Source organism: Gastrolobium bilobum, unplaced genomic scaffold (assembly GCF_033153095.1).
Source record: "Gastrolobium bilobum isolate Gb01-03AN ecotype WA unplaced genomic scaffold, APGP_CSIRO_Gbil_v1 utg36545, whole genome shotgun sequence".
In the NCBI taxonomy this organism is placed as follows: domain Eukaryota; kingdom Viridiplantae; phylum Streptophyta; class Magnoliopsida; order Fabales; family Fabaceae; genus Gastrolobium; species Gastrolobium bilobum.
In genome coordinates, this window is record NW_026898360.1 from 71,152 (window position 1) to 94,991 (window position 23,840).

At 33.9% G+C, this 23,840-nt stretch overlaps 1 pseudogene; it reads right to left on the reverse strand.

Annotated features, from left to right (window-relative positions):
* Positions 1-1,541: 1,541 nt before the first annotated feature.
* Positions 1,542-5,231, reverse strand: LOC133315344 (probable inactive purple acid phosphatase 9; annotated as a pseudogene).
* Between the last annotated feature and the right edge of the window lie 18,609 nt (positions 5,232-23,840).

Here is a 23,840-nt window from a genome sequence, read left to right on the forward strand (position 1 = left end):
TCACCTATTCAGCTGAATGCATTTTCTGACTCTGATTGGGCTGCTTGTACTGACAATAGAAGATCTGTTACTGGGTTTTGTATTTTTCTTGGTGAATCCCTTATTTCCTAGAAGTCAAAGAAACAACCTACAGTTTCTCGTTCGTCAGCTGAAGCTGAATACAGATCAATGGCAAATGCTACTTGCGAACTTCTTTGGCTATTTGCCTTACTTAAGGATCTCCGTGTGACACATTTTACTGCTGCCCACTTATTCTGTGATAATCAGGCTGCCCTTCATATTGTGGCTAATCCAGTTTTCCATGAACGCATAAAGCATATTGACATTGACTGTCATATAGTCCGCGAACAAATCACCAAGGGTGAACTTCAAACTTTTGATGTACCTTCTGCTCAACAACTGGCTGACATTCTTACTAAAGCACTTTCTCTTGGTCCTTTCTTTTCCATTCTCTCCAAGATGGGAGTTCTCAATATACACTCTCTATCTTGAGGGGGAGTTTTAGCATATACTGTCACATTTTCTTTATTAAGTCATTAGTTATTTTGTTTATTCATTTTATCTTGTATTGCCACCTCACTAGTTGTTATAACCATCCACCACAATTTACGGAAACAGAATTTTGATTCTGTTATAGGAGCTCTGATATATTTGGACAGATTCATTGTGTAAATGTATTCAGATTTTTTTCAGTAATACAAAATGTTTCTTCTTCAATTTCTCTGGATTCTGATAATCAATACTCATAGCGTGAGAGAGAAAGTGATGACAGATATTCAAAGAATTAAAGTAAAGAGTTTGGCAGGGACAAAATTTAGTGGAAAGAAGGGAAAATAAGAGTGCCTATGAATGGAGATTAAGAAATCTAAAAACATTAGGTTGGTTTTGTCCTCTCATTACTCATATGCATAAGAGTTGACATTTCACAATATATTAAACATCATAAGAATCTTTCAAAGAATTATGCACCTTTTTATTATTTCATGGATGAAGACGTCCAACGTAACATTATATTACTTACATAGCGATCTACAACTATAAAATAGTACAAGATATAAGCATTTTTTGTTTGACACCATAAAGGAGAATCATGTCTTATAACAAGCACTAGAAAAGAGTTTTATATCAATAATGTGCCAAGGTATTTCTCCCTCTTATCCTTTCATGGTTTTTGTAAAGATTATCTTCTTTTGGTCTTGACAAAAAATTTTAAATAAATTATCAAATTGTAGTGTATATATTGACACAATTATTATGGGTGTGTATGACAACCTTCCCGGAATCAGTTTTTTATTTTATTTTTGTTCTTAAGAACAGAAATGGATAGAAAATTTATTTGATAAAATCGATTTTTTTTTATGTTCCCGGAATGAAACGGTTTAATTTTTGTGCTGGAGAACAGAAAAAAGAATCAAAAAAATTTCTGTTTTTTTGTTCCCGGGCACAAAATAGAAACATTTGTCTCTCTCAATCACTCTCTTCAACTACTGTCACCACCACCACCATCAACCACTAGCATCATCGCAGCCACTGTCGTCACCACTATACCATCACTATCATCACCACGCCACCGCCACCACCACTATACTGCCATCATCGCCACCAACCACCATCACCATCGTAATCACTGTCGTCACCACCACCACCACTACTATTACCACGCCACTGCCACCGCCACTGCCACCACCACAGCATATGAAAAGGAATATGATGATCTGAAAAAAATTATGCTTAATAAGAATGATTTTTGTTATATTATTTGTTGTGTTATCAAACATATTTTTTATTCTCGGAATAAAAATAGAACATTTTATCAAACATATTTTTTCCTAAAAAACTATTCCAAGGTATAAAAATAGAAAAGAATTGTTTCTTTTCATAAACAATACCAGAAAACATAATGGTTGTATAGAGATCCTATATATATATAATGAATGAGAATATCCGTCATATTGACTGGGGAATGAATGTATGACCAAAACAATGTCATTATTATAGTGCTAATTTTCCAATGCCTTTTTTTATAAATGAAAACTGCTCAATTTCGAAACCATGAGATTGGTGAAGATAAGCTGCATATACCAATGAAACTTAGTTTGAATAAAGGTTTGGCTAACAATAATGATATATATACTACATGCTTTACTTTCATTTAATATTTTTTATTTTTAATTCCTTAACCGGTGTCTTTGAGCCAGGTACTCAGAAAAATTCGTCGAATAATTATAAATTTGTCTAACCAGATCTTCAAATAATATTTCTAATTGATAGATGCAGAAAGTTATCAATATTTTTTTATATTTCTGAGATATTAAATTCATTTTTCATTTAATACTTTATTATTTAGTATTAAGAGAATTATTAGGAGTATATTTTTGGAAGGTATACCAACATGGCTTGCCATTGGCGAATTATAAAATTTTATGCGTTTAAATAGATCCAACTATAGAGTCGTTGGCAAGTAACTACAATTTCGGTGGTCCCTCAATAATGCTCAAATTTCAAGCACGTATTAAGGGGTTCGACTTAAAAAATAACAAAAGAAATTTACATGATTTTTATAACAGATATCTATTCTATATTTTGGTTTTAAAAATATACTTTGCACATTATCTCTTTTTTTTTTATCTGAATAATGATTATGTGTTTAAAGAAAAACTAGAGATGAAAGCAAGGTATGCTTCAAGGGTAATGCATGGTTCATCTTGTGATTTTACAAGTTCAATCACAGATAAGTGAAGGAGGCGGAAAAGAATTTATTTTGATTAAAAATTATGGCTTGTTTGTTGATGCTTTTTCTTGTAAGAAACAAAAAATTGTTTTTCAGTTAAAAAAATACGACCGGATAAGTTTTGTAAAAAAATAAAATAATTTTAGTGTTTATACAGAAGAATTACTTTTTGAAAGAAAAAAAAAGTACTCTAAAAAGTATATCCTAACCTTATATCATTGTATCTTTAGATAAAATTTACTTAATTACGGCTTTCTTCACAACAGCAATCTCATAATTCCGAACCTTCATACCTTATATATAAAAAAGTGGTCCACAGTAACATACTGTTCAGGTTTCCTCCGTCTTCAAGGGAGTCCAATTTCGCCTGGCCTCAGACTTCTTAGTGGCACGTGAGGCGAAACCAATAACGTAGCCCATAAAAGCCCCAAGCACCAACACACTTCCTCCCTTCACATACCAAGACAATGTGGATTCCAAACCCTGACCTCCATCTTTAGCACCACCATCACCATTGACAACTTCTCCAGATGCTAGAATTTCCACCGTGTCATGGACCTCACCATCATGGTTTCCCACATAAGAAAGGACAAGCTTCTTCTTTGTAGCCACCAGTCTAGTGTAGCCAAGCTCACCCCCGCGGTACAAAGACCGTTTCGGTTGTGGAAATATTGGGTCATTAGGATGGTTCGGTCTTGGTTCCCATATGTTTTGGAAGTCTTGCCCAGCCATTCCAATCACAACATGAACAGTGAAAGCCTTTCTGTCACCGGTCGTTGCACCACTACCACATGTGAAGTTATTCAGTGGACAAAATCTCTCGTATGTATGAACATGACCCCAAAGTGCTAGTGTCACATTGTTCGTCACCAACAGAGGTTCCAAGTGCTCAAGCATCTTCCCTCTCAACAAAGCATCCCTATATTCATTGCTTGTTGTGTACATGGGCCTGTGCCCTTGCACTACTACAAAAGGAGTCTTGCCCCTATCAACTGATTCCAAATCATGCTTTAAGAAGTTATACTGGTTGCTCCCAGGAAGGAAATTGGTCTCTGTTGAAATATACACAAAATGCACTGCTCCCATATCAAATGAGTAATAAATAAAGATTCCGAGTTGCTGGGGCTAAATGAGTCCCAGTAGGTTCCGAAGAGTTCCCAGGCATATTGAACCTTAAACTGTAGGGCACACCACACTCACCACCCCCATCTTTTCCATAACTAGCCCAATCAGGTTTCCACGGCTGCAAAGGCCAGTCATACTCATGGTTCCCGATGCAAACATGGTATGCAACTTTGGTCGCGACAGGCTCAATCTGCATGAAAAAATTGTCCCACAACCATGCATAACCTCTAGCATAACTAATGTCTCCAATGTGTGACACAAAAGCAGGTTTTTCCCCAAGAGCTTCAACATCACGGAGGATCCACTTCATTGTTGATATGCTTTCCTCTTGTGTCCGCAAAAACGTCTTGTATGGTGTAGCCGTTCCCATGTCTCCAAAGAGGAAAGCTATTGTTTCATCCGAATCACTGTCCCTAGACACAAAACTGTGAGTCGCGCTCCAACCCCCATTCTCATTCCCAACCTGAAGAACTAGAAACGGTTACAGACCTGACTAGAAACGGTTACAAAAACTAACAACATCTGAAACGGTTACAAAATTATATAACTAACCGAAAAATGAAGAAATGTGAATGAGTACTGTGTACCTTGTAATAGTATCTTTTTCCTTTCTTCAAATTGGTGAGCAATGCATCGTGAATGTAACCAGGGTCTCTCCACCCGATGCTGAGGTTGGCGGGAGCGTCGCACATGTGTTCCCTCTCGTACCTCTTTACACGTGCGACGGCCACGCCGTCCAGCTTGTCCTCTCTCTCACCGTACCGCACGCACGTCTCCTTGGTGTCCCACGTGACGTACATAACACGCATCGCCTCCTCTTCGTCCGCGAACGCCAGGTGGATCTGTTCGGGTCCCCGACCCGAGAGAAAGGAGACCTCATCGGTGAAGGCGAGAAGGTGTTGGGTGCCGGGTAAAGGGTCGTGGCTGTCGTCTTGACGGTTGGGGTTGATTTCGGGTCGGGTCCAGCGGAATATGCGGAAGGAGTAGTTTGATCGGAGGTTGACGAGTGGGAGAGAAATAGAGCCCGACCCGGATTGCCAAAGTGGGGATTTGGAGAGAAAGAGGTAGCCGATGAAGTTGTCGTGAGAGGAGTTGGGTGGGGAGTAGATGCCAACCCAGTCGAGATCAGAGGGGGATTCGATCCCCGACCACCGTATGACGACGGAATCCCCCGACTTTGAAAGGGTGGTGGGAGACACGGAAATGGAGGGTTTGGATTGGGTTGGGTCGGATTCGTCGGAATTCAAGATCAATAGCATCAACGGAAAGAGGAGGAAGGACAGTGTCCGATGACGAATCATCATCATCGTCATGGATTGAATCGAATATGTGTTGCGGTCAGTCAAGTGGCTAATGTATATAAATTATCATTCATCATTTTGTATGCCTCAGCCGAGACAGCTAAAGCATCCTTTAAGTCAAAAATGGGATATGCTTTTCCGCTGCGAGATATTTTTTCTATCGCATATAAACAACTATTGTATATAATGTAGGGACAAAAATGTTTCAAGTGAGTCTGAGTGTTGACGTTCAAGTCTTCGGCGAAGGTGTTAAAGAGACGTGTTCCCGGGTTTCTCTTTAGAAATCAGTTTATTTCTCTTCTGTGAAATATTTATTTTCCCATGCAAAAATATATATTTGATAGTAATATCTTTATAATTATTAATATAATGATAAAGGGAAGACAAAAAATTTTATTCATCATTGCACTAAAGATATATATTGGACAATAAAAAAATTTATCTTTCTTTTTTCATATTATTGCATGGATTTGTTATAGGGTGTTAATATTAAAATTTAAAATAATTAATAAACGTATATTTTGAAATTTACATAAAAAAAATAAAAATAAAACTTGTGCTATTAAAATCAAAATAAGATTCACAAAATTATTTTATCATTTATATAAAATAAAATTAAAGATGCCGTTTTTGTGGATGGTACAATGGGTATTTCATTTCGTGTCACGCGATGAAAATAGAATGCACAAGCTTCTAACTATTTCGATTCCAATTTCACTCCGATTGTTGAGAGTAGTACCGTGGGTATTTCCTTTCATCATTGCATGTCACATTAAATTAACTATATATGTTTAACATTTATTTTTTAAAATGATATTTTTAGTAATGAAAACTTTGTTTTATTAGCTATGTTTCATAATTATTTTATAAAAGGTTTAGTTTTTTCTGCAGTGAATGTAGATAAGTTACCTGCATTGAGCCCAAAACGACGTCATTTTGAGATGAAAATCAAGAGATTTTTATAATTATAATTTATTTCAAGGTTATAATAGTCTTTATCATTATAAATTTTTAAACTTTTAACCCAAAATGACATTATTTTAGAAATAAATATAAATAACTTATTTGCATTCACTGTACAAACATTAAAACCTTGATAAAATTCTTTTTGTAAGTAATGAAAAGTTGGTTTGTTCCAATGCTTTGTTTTTTTTCTAATAATTAAAAGTTAAAAAATTGACTTTTTTATTATGTGATTATATATATATATATATAGAGGAAGGTTATACTTACACTCTTTTTTTTACAATCATATCTTAACACCGTTGATTTCCGTCAATCAGCGGTTATCATTTATTGTGAATTAATAATTAATTAATGAGTTTAATTTGCGAAAATAATAACCGTTGATTGGCGGAAATCAACGGTGTTAAGATATGGTTGTAAGAGATTGTAAAAAAAAGGTGGTAAGTATAACCTTCCTTATATATATATATATATATATATATATATGGTAAAATCATTTCTGCAGCCGCTTTACGTACAGCAACGACAGGTGTATGGTTATGATTCTCCAGATTTAATGCTTTCATCCTTTGTATGGTTATGATTCCCTGCATTTAATATTTTCAAGTATATATATGGCAAGTATTTGATTGCTGCACGTATAACAGCTACAGAAATGTAAACATATATATATATATATATATATATATATATATATATATATACATATATATATATATGGGGGAAGGATCCGTTTACAATTTTTTTTTTACAAATTACACTAAGTATGACCGGTCAGACATAATGTAGTGTGTAAGAGTTTGTAAATATAACCTTATATATATATATATATATATATATATATGAAAATTGATTTTTTTAAAAATCAACTTTTTGATGTGTTTAATTTAACTAATGAATATAAATTTATTTTTTTAAGATAAAAAAAGACATTGTGAACTTGATTTAGAAAAAATCAACTTCCCAAAACCATTTTTTTTTAAAAAAAAAACATTGAATTAGCTTTCCAGTACTAAAAAAAGCATTAAAATCAACTTCACAATGTCCTTTTAAAAAAAAACATTGAATTAATTTCCAATACTAAAAAAAACATGGTACACAAATAATTAAAGAAATAAAGTTTAAAAGAATTCTATAAAACAGTCCTTTCCATAATAACATATGTTTCCAACAGATAGCAAAAACATAGTTCCGTATCATGGACATAATTTGAACTATACTTGTCCAATGCCTGCATGGTTTGTGCTTGAATCGTACTAGCTAGTTGAATTTTCAATGAATAGGTATAAAAAAAAACCTTACTTTTGATGTGAATTGAAAATATGGGTCACTAAAGGCTAAGGCAAGAACTCGTTATGGGATCAAACTCAAATAAAGGCTTAACCAATAAGAAATGTACATGGTTCCTAGGATGCACACAATACAGTGAATCATAAGAATGTGAATGGGTTGAACTGAATCGAATTTTTTTAAAAACTGAACTGAATTGGTTTAAATGGTTCGGTTCGGAAGTGGTTTGGTTCAGTTCGGACCGGTTCAGGTCGACCCTATTTTGAAAAGAAAAAAATTTAAAATTTAAAAAATAAAGTTATAAAAATCAATTTTGTTCGATTTGAAAACGGTTCGGTTCAAAATGGTTCAGTTCTTAAACTGGTTCTAAAAACCGGTTCGGTTCATGACCTGGTTCTTTAAAAACAGGTTCGGTTCATGAACTAGTTTTTAAAAACCAGTTATTTTAAGGCGGTTCGATTCGGTTCATGGTTCGGTTCAGTTTTTTGATTATTTTGTATACCTTTAGTGAATCCTTCAAGAGCTCAAACTCGATCATCACCTCATCAACTGATAGTTGCCTGACATAAACAGCTTTTCAGCTAAGCCATAATAATGTAGCTTATTTAGAAGCATCTCGCTTAGGGTTTTAGGCTATAAAGGCTCCCCCAATGACTCAATTAGAAGGCATATTATAATAACCCTAATTTGTAAAATGTTTAATTGCATAGGATTAATGATTTAATCATGTATAATGTAGATTAATTAAGTGAGAGGCGAATCAAATTAGATTAAATATTAATCGTACACATTGAAGAAAAAATAAGTGAAATACTTAGCTAAATCAATATGGAGTGTTGTTTATGATGAAAGCCCACTTTGAAGTGGACAAGTAGGTATAAGTGAGGGGTTTGGGCTTTCCGATGCTACAACACTGCTTTCCGATGCTACAACATTGACCTGCAATAAAATAGAAAATGAAATAAATGGTTCTTACACTCAAATTATCTTCAAATAGCAACACTTAGCATATTTCTCATTCAAATCATGAAAATATAAAATTCATGCAGTAATCATGTAAAATCAAGAGAATCATGCACAAGTATGGCACCAAATCATCACATATAAGCCTAAAAATAACTCTATTTTATTGAGTTATCACCTGTCAAGTCAATGTTCCTCTTCACGTAGCATCTCTCTTATCTCGGCCGCAAATTCCTGCCCAATGGCTTCAGCTTCCGGGGTAATGACCACGTCCCTAGTTATGTCCAAATCCTGATTGATTCTGGAGGAACGTAAACTCCACCACAGATATAGCCAAAGCAGTCGAGCTACTCAGTGTTCAGAGCCACTTCAGGATTGAAATACTTCATCGGGTTGAAAGCATTGGTGAATGCACTACCAACAGCTTTCTCCAGCGCGGATTGGCTGAGATCATAGTCAGATTGCAAACTTTGAAGATCAGCTCTTAATTTGTTGTTCTCCAGAGTCAAAACATTAACAGTTGATTCCTTCTCTATCAATAAAGCCGACCTCTTCTTAAAATGATAATGATAGTATCTTTGTCAGCTTCAAGATTAAAGGAATCCGACACAAATTTCAGACTCGCTTTAGCTTGTTCTAGAGATGACTTTAATTCAGCAGTGGCAATAGTTAAACTTTGATTCTCCTTGCTCACCTTATCACGATCAGCTCGAAGCACATCTCTTTCAGCAATGAGTTCTGTATGCTTCTCCAGTAGCAGGGAGTAAGGTTTCAATAAAGAGGCCGCCTTAAAGGCATACAACTCAGCCCTTTGTAGTTCTTCCATTTCAACTCTGGAAATTACCCCAGATCCAAAAAATGCAGGTGGAGGACGAGTCACACCAAGGAGCTCGATGGCCACACCAGTCTCCCACAAAGCGTCTCTCTTGAGTCCGGCTGGGAGAGCGGGAGGGATTGATGTACCCCGGTCAACAGACACCACGACACATGTAGTCCCCCTAGAACCTTCTGGGGAAGGAGCTGGGTTAGGACCAGACTCCGACCAACTATCAGTGTCCTCTGTCAGATCCATTATTGACACACCCAGATTAGCAACTGGGATAGATGAAGTGGCCGCCAGAGAAGAACCGGTAGTCTTTTTCCTTTTGGCAGCTTGAGGGGGGCGAGCTGCAGATTTCCCTCGTAAGGCCAAGATATAATCAGGCTCTTCCTCCATGTCGGGATCTGCAATAAAGACAGACGTGATTAAAACAAGATATTAACTGAACATTGCAAAAAAGTAGAAAAAATGATTTGGGCATACTATTTCGGTCTGAGTCAACTTGTGATCTGGTAACTAAGGAGGCCGCACTCAGATGGCCTTGGGATTCTACATGGTCCAATAAAGCTTTCGCAGCAACTTTATCTTCCTTTGATAATCTCAACTTAAAGTCGGATGACTTACGCAGGTGATGTTCCTGAGACCAGCAGAGAGGAAACTTCCCTTCTCCATCCTCCCCAATAAACCACGGCCTCTTGCCGACCTCGGCAATTACTTTGAAATATGAACCCTTGAAGTCTTTGAAAGAGTCACTATAAACAGAAAACAACTCTCTAGAAGGTTTGCTTGCACGACCTCGGATGCTAGTCCACCCCTTAAACCTAGGAGCTTTAGAGCCGGTTCGAGGGGTATATACATTGAAGAAATAGAGGAAAAGAGGAATGGTGCAAGGTAAGGACAAAGATGAGCACAGCTATTCAAAAGTAACTATATAGGCCCAACCATTAGGATGAATCTGAGATGGGGCAAGGAGAAAATGGTTCAAAAGTTGTGTTTGGAAGGGGGAGAAGGGAAATCGAAGGCCAATTTTAACAATCAAGTCATGATAGAAGAATAAGGAGTGTGGTTTTTCATGATTCTGGCCTGAACAAATAGGTTCATCTTCTGCAGGAGGGAAGGCATTGAAACCAACCGAGTTACCTATTGGAAGCCCAAATTTTTTTTCAGTAGCCATATTGGACCTAAAGCTCAAAACCTCCTCGGTTACCCAAGAAAACTGTTTGCGAAGATTACTACTAATAGGGCCAGAGCCTTGCTTGGCTGGGACACCTCAGCTTCTTGTCCTTGACTAGAAGAGGGTACCTCGCCACCTAACTCTGCAGAGGGTGACTCCATAAATACCTAGAACAACAACACAAGAAGATTAAAACAGGGAAAGTACGTACCTGAACCAAATAAATTATTACGGGAAGAGATTGAAGAATCATCTGAATCAACCAAAGGACCTGGGGTTGATGAATCAGGATGATGAGAATAGCTACCTAAAACTAGGTCGGCCATAAATTCATTTCCTTTTTCAACAAATTGAGCACTGAGGTAAACACAGTAATAGCAAGGATCCGATTTTCTACTAACGGGATCAGCTACCACAGTTTTATGGGAAGTAGAAGGCGAAGGAAGGTTATAATTTTAACCTTGAGGCAAATGTAAAGGAGTAAGGGGTTGACCTAGGCTACGGATAATAGGCCATGGGGAACCACTTGGACTGCGGCTGATGCCTGGATTGAGTCCTTAAGTTGAAGGAGAAGGTGAAGACGTCCTCCTACTTCCATTACTTTCATTTCCTCGGTATCCCCTTAGTAAGGCGGCTTGTTTTTCTTCTTCAGTCCGGGGTCGGCCATACAACCAATACCTCAGATCAGGAGAAAGGCTCTGAATAAACCTTTCTTCTTCCTCTTCATCTATCTCATCGCTGTGGCCAAAGCCACGAGGACAAGTGAGTCTTCCACGACCAGTAAAATTCCTCTCGATCATACTAGGAAGAGTTTTGTAACGGAATAATGGGAGATGATAACCATAAAAAAGAAATACTCAGCAAGAAATACAAGGTGTATTAGAGTATGGCAAGAAACAGGTAATTAAAAAGAACAACGAATAAATTATGAGGCAGCACCAGAGGCATGCATGTTCATGGCACGAAATGAGAAGAAAAAGTGAGAAAAAGTGAAGGAAGACAAGAACAAAACATACTTGAAAAAAGCTTCGGGAAAGTTGTCGATGCAGAACTGGAAAAATTGCAAAAGTAAGTGGAAAGGAAGGAAATTCACGAACTTGCAAGGCAAAGAAAAGGGTAGATGAATGAATGCGACAAAAATGTTGAAGTAGGGAGGAAAATGAAGTTAAGCAGACAATGTCCGCGAAATGAAAAGGCGTGGGCATTAAAGTAAATTCATAGTAGACAAGACAGTCGAGGTACGTTCTGACAATTGCAAATTAATGTGAGGCGGCATAGAAGGGGCAATGTCTCACGTCTCACTCACCAATGGAAGCCACGTAGAAAGCAGTTACCAATACAAGGAAGCAGAAATGTTTTGTGGGAGTATGAAGGGTTTAACGTTGATAGCTTGTGCCAAGCTATATTAGCAAAACAGAGCCACCAATGTTTCCCGGCTAATGACCACCTATGGGACCTGTGTCATGGATCCGACATATGACGAAGTACAGAACACGTACATCCCGGCACCCTGGCTTATCAGTCTACCGAGCTGGGGGGCAACTGTTATGAACCTGAGTAAAGCCCATATCCTTGGAAGGCCCAGACAAGGTGAGCCCAAAGGTAAACTCCAGAAATAGAAGCTAAAGACCACATGTATGACTAATCTCTCTCTAACCTATTTTATGCAATCACACAACACACACACCACCCTCCCCTCTTTGGCTAAGGCCGTTACATCGTGTGTTGTGATTCTCTACCCCCAAGATACCTAATACATAGGTATCTAGAGAGAGCATCAGATCCTACATCAAATAGCTAATCTACGGTTAGACATCTCTGCCACTAAGGTAGAACAAACACAAAAAAAATGTGTTGCGAGAAGCTGTTGCAAGCAAAAACAAGTGACGCAATTTATCAAGAATAATTAGAATTACTGTTAGCTTGCTACTTCAAAAATTAGTGTCATTAATATGAATCTAAATTAATATAAATTTCAAGTGTGTTGTTAGTGGTTTTAGGAAATCGGGGAAGATTCTTTACTGTAGAACTTTACTAGTAATAGTTGAGTTGTGACTTGTGTATTATATAGGGATAGGATCAACTTACACCACTATAAGAATGATCAATATTTAATGTAAAATTTATTATTGTTACACCTGTGAAAGAATATATTGCCATATATATATGGATCAGGACCATTTTACACCAGTATAAGATTAATAAGTCTTACACTGCATTTTAAATGTTGATTTTCGTGCATCCAACAGTTATAATTTAGAAAGTCATATAAATTAATTAATATTAATTAATCATTAATTACACTACAAATGACAACCGATGATTTCCGTCCATCAACGGTTAAGATGCGGTGTAAAACTTGTTAGTCTTACACCGGTGTAAAAAGATTCTGACCTATATATATATATATATATATATATATAAGGTCATGATCATTTTACACCTGTGTAAGTTACACTCTTAATCTTATCCGTTGATTTCACTTATATCTAAAGGCTCTAATTTTTTAGTAATGTCTGCTATTGGATACAAGTGGATCAATGGTCAAAATTGAGTGTAAGACTTCTAACTCTTGCACCGGTGTAAGAATATCCTGCCTTATATATATATATAGGTAGGATCATTTGACACCAGTGTCAAACTTCAAATTTGACACCTCATCTGATAGCCGTTAGATCAAAAAAGATCAACAACTCTGATTTGTAAGCATCTGACACCATTGATCTTTTTTGATCTAACGGCTATCAGATGAGATGTCAAATTTGAAATTATATATATGGGCAGGTTCTTTTTACACTGGTTCTTAGTCTTACACTACATCTCAATCGTTGATGGACAGAAATCATCGATTGATATTTGTAGTATAATTAATGATTAATTATTACTAATTAATTTGTATGACTTCCTAAATTATAACCGTTGGATGTACCGAAATCAATGGTTAAGATGCGGTGTAAGACTTGTTAGTCTTACACCAGTGTAAAAAGATCATGGCCTTATATGTCTATATGTCTATATATATATATATATATATATATATATATATATATATATATATATATATATATATATATATATATATATATAGGGTCAGGATCATTTTACACCAGTGTAAATTACACTCTTAATCTTATCCGTTGATTTCACTTATATCTAAAGGCTCTAATTTTTTAGTAATGTCTGCTATTGGATACAAGTGGATCAATGGTCAAAATTGAGTGTAAGACTTCTAACTCTTGCACCGGTGTAAGAATATCCTGCCTTATATATATATATATAGGTAGGATCATTTGACACCAGTGTCAAACTTCAAATTTGACACCTCATCTGATAGCCGTTAGATAAAAAAAAACACCTCATCTGATAGCCGTTAGATAAAAAAAGATCAACAACTCTGATTTGTAAGCATCTGACACCATTGATCTTTTTTGATCTAACGGCTATCAGATGAGATGTCAAATTTGAAATTATATATATGGGCAGGTTCTTTTTACACCGGTTCTCAGTCTTACACTACATCTCAATCGTTATGAACGGAAATCATCGATTGATATTTGTAGTATAATTAATGATTAATTATTATTAATTAATTTGTATGACTTCCTAAATTATAACCGTTGGATGTACCGAAATCAATGGTTAAGATGCGGTGTAAGACTTGTTAGTCTTACACCAGTGTAAAAAGATCATGGCCTTATATGTCTATATGTCTATATATATAGGGTCAAGATTATTTTACACCAGTGTAAGTTACACTCTTAATCTTATCCGTTGATTTCACTTATATCTAAGGGCTCTAATTTTTTAGTAATGTCTGCTATTGGATACAAGTGGATTAATGGTCAAAATTAAGTGTAAGACTTCTAACTCTTGCACCGGTGTAAGAATATCCTGCCCTATATATATATATATAGGTAGGATCATTTGACACTAGTGTGTCAAATTCAAATTTGACATCTCATCTGATAGCTGTTAGATCAAAATAGATCAATGACTTTGATTTGTAAGCATCTGACACCATTGATCTTTTTTGATCTAACGGCTATCAGATGAGATGTCAAATTTGAAATTATATATATGGGCAGGTTCGTTTTACACCGGTTCTTAGTCTTACACTACATCTCAATCGTTGATGGACGAAAATTATCGATTGATATTTGTAGTATAATCAATGATTAATTATTGTTAATTAATTTGTATGACTTCCTAAATTTAATCATTGGATGTACCGAAATCAACGGTTGAGATGTGGTGTTAAGACTTATTACTCTTACACCAGTATAAAATGATCCTGATCCAGATATATATATATATATATATATATATATATATATATATATATATATATATATATATATAAATGGTCATGACTAACTTATACCAGTTTAAAAATAATAAGACTGTTTACCAAAAAAAAATATAAAAAATAATAATAATAAGACTTATATCAAACTTAATATTGATTTCTGTGAATCTAATTGTTAGATAAACGAAAATTAATGGTTAAATTTTTTTAATAAAAATAATTATTCTTGGATGGATGCTTGTATTTGTTTAGAGCTAAAAAGATCTGATTTATAAAAGACAACATAATGTAGGAATGAGAAAAAAAAAAAAAAAAAAAACATCCATGTAAATGCCACGGACGGTAAACAATACCTCCATGCTTGTCATATATAACTATAGGGGAATGATTCATGTACAAACTTTTTTGACAAATTTTTACAAATTATACTATCTTCTCTCGGGAGAACATAGTGAAACCTAGTGTTCTCCCGGGAGAAGATAATGTAGTTTGTAAACAAAAAAAGTTTGTAAATATAACCTTCCCCATAACTATATTACATGACATCTTAACATGAGAATTAGCATGTCAATTTCAAAGTTTCAAAAACTAATTGATGTTAATTATCTTTTAGGAACTAAAATGGGATTTTACTTTTTATTTTATAAAAGAGAGTCAGTTAGTGAAATAAAAAATATTAAATAAAAAATAACTTGAAAACAAAATTTAATTAAAAAAAGAAAGAAAGATGTACTCACGTTTCAAAATATTAAATATTGTTTACCAAAAAAAAATTAAATATTATTGTCTTCTTCTTTTTTTGGTACTTATTAGACGGTAAATGATTATAAACATGTCAGAATTTATTTATTTAAATTAGAAAAATCAAATTTAAAATTGTACTTAAATATTTCGAATATAAATGTTTTTAAAAGTAAAAACAAACTAGATCAAACTGATATGGCAAAACGACCGTACTAGTAAAAATTGGTAAAAGTTTCTCCAACTCAGAGTTGTTTTGAAATATATTTTCAGACTACAGCAATCAAACGCGTTGGTCAACTTGACGAGACCGTTGCCATCACAGTGCATGGCACAGTCAACTTGACGAGACTGGTGCCGTCACAGTGCATGGCGCGACCAACAACCATGTCATCACCTCATACAATCCCGTTAGGTTCGATGACGTGTTCAGTGTGAAAACCGTACGTCACTAAATATTAGAACAGTAATTAAATTTATAAAATAATTAAAACATACATTTATAAAATATTAGAGTTTCGATAATTAAAACACTAATCACAAATTCATTATTTTGCTAAATAAATTTTATTATTACGGTTTAAATAACATAAACAATAAGATTATTAAAATAATGAAAATACTATTTATTACTATTTAAAAGAAGAAAAAAACCTATTCAATAAATTTTTATACTGTATTTATGAAATAGTAATAAATAGTATTTTGATTATTTTAATTATCTTAGTGTTTATGTTACTTTAACCGTAATAATAAAATTTATTTAGCAAAATAATGAATTTTTAATTAGTGTTTTAATTTTTGACACTCTAATGATTTATAAATGTCTGTTTTAATTATTTTATAAATTTAATTACTGTTTTAATATTTAGTAATATAATTTTTTTAATTCTCCCCTTTTAACTCATTGTATATAGTGCCCCGTTTGATTTTCAACATTTTCGTTTTTCCTTCAAATTGAACATCATTGGGGCCTTCATAATGCTTTCCATCATAGTAGATCATTGTCACATAAATGTTTGGACTTGTGTTCATCTTCCTCACGAAATTGGGACTAGGGTTCTGAAATTGGGGGTTTGGGTTCGGATTTTGGGGGTTTGGAATTGGGCAATGACAATGATTTCACAATATTAGGTCTGTAGAGATCGTGGGATGAAATACAATCGGATTGAGAGGATTACACATAAACAAAGGGAGCTATTTAGGTTTACACAACAACAACAATCGAAATGAGACCGAAAACATGGAAAATATAGGGTTTCAGTCGATATTTAGTCGACTAAATATCGTTACTTAGTCGAATAAATATCCCAAAAATGTAGTCGATTAAGATGATTTTTTAGTCGACTAAATTTGCTGTAGTCCACTTTCTGAATTTTGACCATTTGCTCGACTAAAAAAGCAAGGTAGTCGACTAAAAGGGGCAGGTTGGTGGATAGTTCTAGATCAGGGGCAAATTGGTTATTAATTAATTAATGAGGGGCAAAAGGGTCAAAAAGCCCTTCAATTAGCCTTTAGAATTATTGAAGCCTTAGATCCATTCAATTTTTATTTAGGGTTTTTTGGGTTTAGGGTATCCACTAATTTTAATTGTTTTATCATTTTTGTTTTAGTTAATTTAGTAATTATAAGTTATGAACCCTTAAGAAAAAAATCTACTTAGTTAAATAGATTAATTGTTAGTGAAATTCTTGAACAGTAATTATACTTATTGATTTAATTAAATATTAAGCATAACTGTACATGTAACTTGTGAAAGTAATTAAAGAAAGACAGCCAAAAGCTAAAGTATCACTTATTATTCTAAAATTACCTTCTCTCATCCACTAGGGCTAGCCTAGTGGTGTGGGTGTGTGTAATATAGAGTGTGTGAGTGTGTTCTATTCCCTGTAACCTATAAAAAAAATCACCTTCTCATAAAATCCCCTAAAAGTCCATGCATCATCCTGCATAAGTTGAAACCGTCGTTCTTGTTGACGGGTTTGAAAAAAAAAATACAGCTTCAAAAGTTGGTGTGATGCATGACATGTTGAACGCGTCACAATTCTTGACGGGATCCAATGTGATTGTATGAGGTGATGACATGGTTGTTAGTCGCACCACTGGGAAGACACCGGTCTCGTCAAGTTGACCAATGCGTTGCAGCTCTGAGTTGAAAAAACGTTTGCCAATTTTTATTACTACGGTCGTTTTGCCTTCCACAAACTCTAACCACCATTGACGAGTTGGAAAACGCTTATAATCTGAGAAAATGATGGAAAAATAAATGATTAGTATAGAAATTTGGAAAGACTGTGAAGGGATTTTGTGTGTAAATATAATTACTATATAAAAAAAAAAAAAACAACTTTTGGAGGTTAACATGCAAAATAAGTTTCACCGCTAGCATATTGATAACCATGCTTAGCATTAGCACCAAAATCAAAATCACAATTTATAGTTCATTACTTGCGTTACAAATCAGTTATAGTTATACTAACTGATATCCTCCCTACAAAAAAAAAAAAAATTCCCAATTGTAACCGTACCATTCCCCTTTATAATCTAATCCTAATCATATAGAGAATTAACAATATTTACATACATACCTTTGTTAAATGGGTGTAGGATCTCTTCAAATTTGTCTATAACCTTCGATTCTCTCCGCCAATCATAAATTGCAAAACTCATTCTCTTAAGCGCGAGACCATTTTTTAACAGAAATTTGGCTAAACACTTCTTTCCATGTACTTTTCCAAATTTCACAGCGTGGAGAGTAGATGTCAAACACTCGGGCACAGCAGCAGAATTCAAAAGCTCTGTGTTGAATTTATATATCTCCTGATCATTAATCATCAAAGTAAGTTTCAATTATACTAGTAAAGGTTAAAATGATAGAAAATTAGACTTAGTGACTATAATACAGAAGTAACTGATTTGCAACCAACCTTGAAAACCAAAGTCTTCAGAACTGATGACTTGGAAAGGAAGCTCAACAAAATGTCAATCGTAACAAATCCAAGTTCCAAATGGCTCAACATTCCAAATACAGGCAGAATATCCAATTTTATTTGTGTCATAACCTGTATAACAAATAAAGAAACTAATTTGCACCGTAACACAACCCGGTGGAATAAAACTTTGATCTATGTGGAGATCAAACTCGAGTAAAAACAAAGATCTCACCTAATTCTAGCTATGCGGATTTAACTACTGAAGCTACTACAAAAGTTCATAAAGTACTCAAGGTTCTAAGGATGGAAGATTACCTTCCTCCGGCCCTCAAATTTGAGATCTTTAACGTCCCTCAATTGTTTGAGAAGCTTAGAAGCGCGTGATCCTTCGTCTGGAACTGTGTCTTCCTGATAGTATCTTAAAATGATATTAGCAGAAGCATTATAAGCTGATGATGGATGTAATAGAATTATAAATTGTGATATATAACCATAACCACAATAAGTGAATTCCGTTAGAGGCGAGGCAGAAAACTTGATTGCACAGTTAAGCTGCTCATAAGAGAGCGACTCAGGGTATTGTTCTATAAAAACGCTTTCGAGTAGAGGCACATCCAAAGTAACACCCTTTCCCATTTTTGTCTCAAATATTTTGAGTACAGGTAAACTCAGTTTCAGATCTTGTGTAACGTTACCAGGGGAGTCAAGGGTAAATATGACTCCAGACAACTTGAGGATTTTAAGGTGCCCAAAACAAACGTAGGATCTGGGAACTCTAATAGCACAACGACACACCTTCATGTCCAATTCTTCTATAGATGATTTGTTGAAAAGGAAATGAGATGAAAGATCTGAGAAGCTGAGTTCATAATGCAAATCGACAGAGAGATATTTTACATTGCAGTTCAAGATGGTAGAAATCCATGTATTAACGAGGGTTACATCATACTTGTCATAGATAACCAAAGAGATATCGGAACTTCCCGTAAGAAGAAGTGCCTTGTTCACAAAGTTCACGAAGTTCTGTTTGCTGATTGTCTCTGTCTCGGGAGAATAGAACATATGATCATTCAAGTCCAGCTTGGTGATGAATGTCCAACTGTATATCCATTTCTCGGATAGCACACTTGTACAAACTGCATCTTTAATGGGGAGTAAAGAGAGTATAAAACTTATAATTGATTCAGGTAAATTGTTGATTATGCATTCATCTTTCTTTTTTTTCTGCCTCTTCAGATGCTTTTCCTTACGTGACCTTGAACCCATAACTGTTGAATAAGACTCCATGTTGATAACAATTTCCAAAAAAACTATTTGCTGCATTGGCAAATACTATATATTCATATCAAAATCTAAAGTAATAGATAACAGTAAATTAAAAATTAAAGACTCACTCACCCAATGCCTGTGATTGTAACATGAAATCTTAAAGCTGAGACACAGCTCTATTTGTTTTAGATGATTGAGAGAGGCATAGAGACAATAAGTAATTAAAGAGCTTCATCAACTGTAATATTAGATATTGTATATTGTTATGGAGAACTCACCTTTGTGTGGCAAGAAGGAAGATGATCGTGAGATTACTTTCCTTTCAATTTTCTGCTAATCTTCTCAGTCACCTTGTCTTCTTGATTTGTTTTTCCTTTTCTTATCCATCCCAAACCCACTTGGTATTATAGACACTAGAGAGGGTCGGTGAATCACAGTGGCGGTTGTTAGGCTAGCTTGGGTAATTGGCCTGTGACATAATAGGTTGTTGTCAAATTTCGGTATACAACGCGATTGTATTATTCAAAATACAAAAAAGTTTGTTTCTTGCCATGTTGGTTATTTTATCCTGATCTTGAGTTTGTTCCGCCAACAAACCTCGACAATCATATCAGCTTGTTGTCCAATATTTTTGGAGCATGAAAATGAATTGAATTAAACATAATGTCATCTCTAAAATATGAACTGAAATTTTAAAAATTATTTAATGAGTTAAAATTATAATACACTACTAAAAAATAAATTTTTTTCGACGGAAAAATTCCGTCGAAAATGGTTAAAATTCCGTCGAAAATAAAGTTTTCGACGGAAATTAAGCCGTGGTGTATCTCTTCGTTGCTAACAAATTTTTCAACGGATTTAGAGATTCCGTCGAAAATTTTCAACGGAATTTTCGACGGAAAATAAATAAAATTCCGTAGAAAATTATCGTGATGGTTTTTGACGGAAAATAGATTCCGTCAAAAATTTTCAAAGGAAAAACAATAGAATTCCGTCGAAAATTGTTGAAAAAGTTTTCGACGGAAAATAAATTCCGTCGAAAATTTTCAACGGAAAAACAATGAAATTCCGTCGAAAATTGTTGGAAAATTTTTGTGACAGAAAGTAAATTCCGTTGAAAATTTTCAACGGAAAAACAATGAAATTCCGTCGAAAATTGTTGGAAAAAATTTCGACAGAAAGTAAATTCCTTCAAAAATTTTCAACGGAAAAGCAAAAGAATTCCGTCGAAAATTGTTAAAAAAGTTTTTGACAGAAAATAAATTTTGTCAAAAATTTTCAAAGAAAAATCAATAAATTTCCGTCGAAAACTAATGTAAAGATTTTCGACAAAAAACAAATTCCCTCAAAAAAATTTAGAATTTATTTTTAAAAAATTTTCTCTACAAAATTAATACCAATTTTCTATACTACACCTGAGAAAAAGATATAATCAAAATAAACTACATATCAAAATCAAATCTCCTTAATCAAAATCAAATCTCCTTAATCAATACAATAAAATCAAATCTCCATAATCAATACAATAAAATCAAATCTCATTAAATCAAATCTCCTTAACAAATAAAATTATAACATATCAATTTATAATTCAAAGTAACAATTTCTTCTCAGTCTTTTTTGAACTTCACATTAATAAATAATCCTTCTATTCCTTGGCTTTTTTCTCTGTCTCTGGCCATCTTCTTTTTCATTAGGAGCTTCATCTTCCAACTTGGAACATTCTACGGTGTGGGAAGTGCCTAATTAATAAAATCACATCATAATGAATCCCTAAGATCATGTATATTTTAATATCATGTTTTAAAATAAATTAAAAAAAGAAATAAACATAATAAGAAATCTTTACCTCCTTTACTCTTAAGGTTCAGTAGTGGGCTTGTGCTATGCTTTGCTAACTTGTGCTGTGCTTTCTTCTTGGCCTAAGAATACAAAAATATAAGGCCACTTGTGCTATGCTTTCTTCTTGGCCTAAGATCATCAAAATTGGGTTTGTGAAGAGGAACAACGGAACAAGGAGGAATGCAATTAAGAATAAAACTATCCATGATCTTCGAAGATACACTCCCATCATGCCATATTCTTTTGCACCTTAAGCATGTCCACAAAGTGTTGACAACACACTGGCCATTCCTAACTGCAGTTGTCAATTTACAAACAAAATTAATTTGGTTTCTTATGATAGCATTATATTGTAATTACAATTGCAATTCGACACCAATACATTTTTATCAAAAAAATTATACTTGTAACCATATACAGGTTAAAAAAATTATATACATAAAAGCGTGAGTTGTAAAAATTATGATGGCATTACCAAGAATCGCTGAATGGTAAAGGAAATACATACTAAGTTAGAATTATTTCTGCATATATATTCATAAAGTAAAACAGAAATAATGGTCAGATATAAGAGCATAACTACGAACCCCATCATCAACAACCATAAATGATGGTCAACCTTTCAAAAAATAAGTATAAGGATCATTTAACCGTATTGATCCTTATTATACTCCTAATTCTCAGATAATCATTTATATACTAAAATGAACAAATAAGAAAACTTAAAACGTGGGTGTTCAACTTATATTTCGATGCATGCGGCTCTGTTTGTGATAGGCGTATGGCCAGAATCAGAAAGTTTCGAGGAAGATCCAAGCATCGGTCCTATTCCATCAACTTGGAAATGAGAGTGTGTTGAGGGGGAGAGGTTCGACCCTGCAACAGCATGCAGCAACAAGATAATTGGTGCTTGTTACTACCTGAAAGGTTTTGAACAAGAATATGGACCACTTAATACAACAGAGAACTTTGAATATCAATCACCTCGGGATTTTGTTGGCCATGGAACACACACAGCTTCAACAGCAGTAGGGTCCGTAGTGGAAGATGCAAGTTTCTTTGACTTAGGAAAGGGCACTGCCAGGGGTGGTGCTCCAAGGGCACGTTTGGCGGTTTACAAAGTATGCTGGAACATAGAATATTATGGAAGGTGCTCAAAAGCAGATATAATGGCAGCTTTTGATGACGCGATGGAGTATCCAGGAAAATAAGGATCATTTACTTCTGATGAATAGAAACTACAGAGACTAAAAACCAGGAAAAAAAATATATTATAAGAACCAAAACTCAAATAAGTAGAATGCTCAAAACTCAAATCATGATTAAGAACCAAAACCAAAACCAAAACTCAAAACTCAAAACTCAAATCATGATTAAGAGGCATATGTTGCATCATCAAAATTTTTTTTGATTTATTTTAATATAATGGTTTTCGACGGAAAATGAATTCCGTCGAAAATTTATAATAATAATTTCATTTTCATTTATTTTAACATAATGGTTTTCGACGGAAAATGAATTCCATCGAAAATTCATAATAATAATTTTTTTTATTTTAAGATAATGGTTTTCGACGGAAAATGAATTCCGTCGAAAATTTATAAATACAATTTCATTTTAATTTATTTTAATATAATGGTTTTCGACGGAAAATAAATTCCGTCGAAAATTCATAATAATAATTTTTTATTTATTTATTTTAATATAATAGCTTTTCGCATTTTTATTTATTTTAATATAATGGTTTTCGACAGAAAATGAATTCCGTCGAAAATTCATAATAATAATTTCATTTTGATTTATTTTAACATAATGGTTTTCGACGGAAAACGAATTCCGTCGAAAATTCATAATAATAATTTTATTTTAACATAACGGTTTTCGATGGAAAACGAATTCCGTCGAAAATTCATAATAATAATTTCTTTTTGATTTATTTTAACATAACGGTTTTCGTCGGAAAATGAATTCCGTCGAAAATTCATAATAATAATTTCTTTTTGATTTATTTTAATATAATGGTTTTCGACGGAAAATGAATTCCGTCGAAAATTCAAAAATATAATTTATTTTTGATTTATTTTAACATAATGGTTTTCGACAGAAAATGAATTCCGTCGAAAATTCATAATAATAATTCCTTTTTGATTTATTTTAATATAATGGTTTTCGACGAAAAATGATTTCCGTCGAAAATTCATAATAATAATTTCAATTTAATTTATTTTAATATAATGGTTTTCGACGGAAAATGAATTCCGTCGAAAATTCATAATAATAATTTCTTTTTTGTTTATTTTATATAAAAAATTTCGACGGAATTCATTTTCCATCGAAAAACTCAAAAATATAATTTCTTTTTGATTTATTTTTTATATA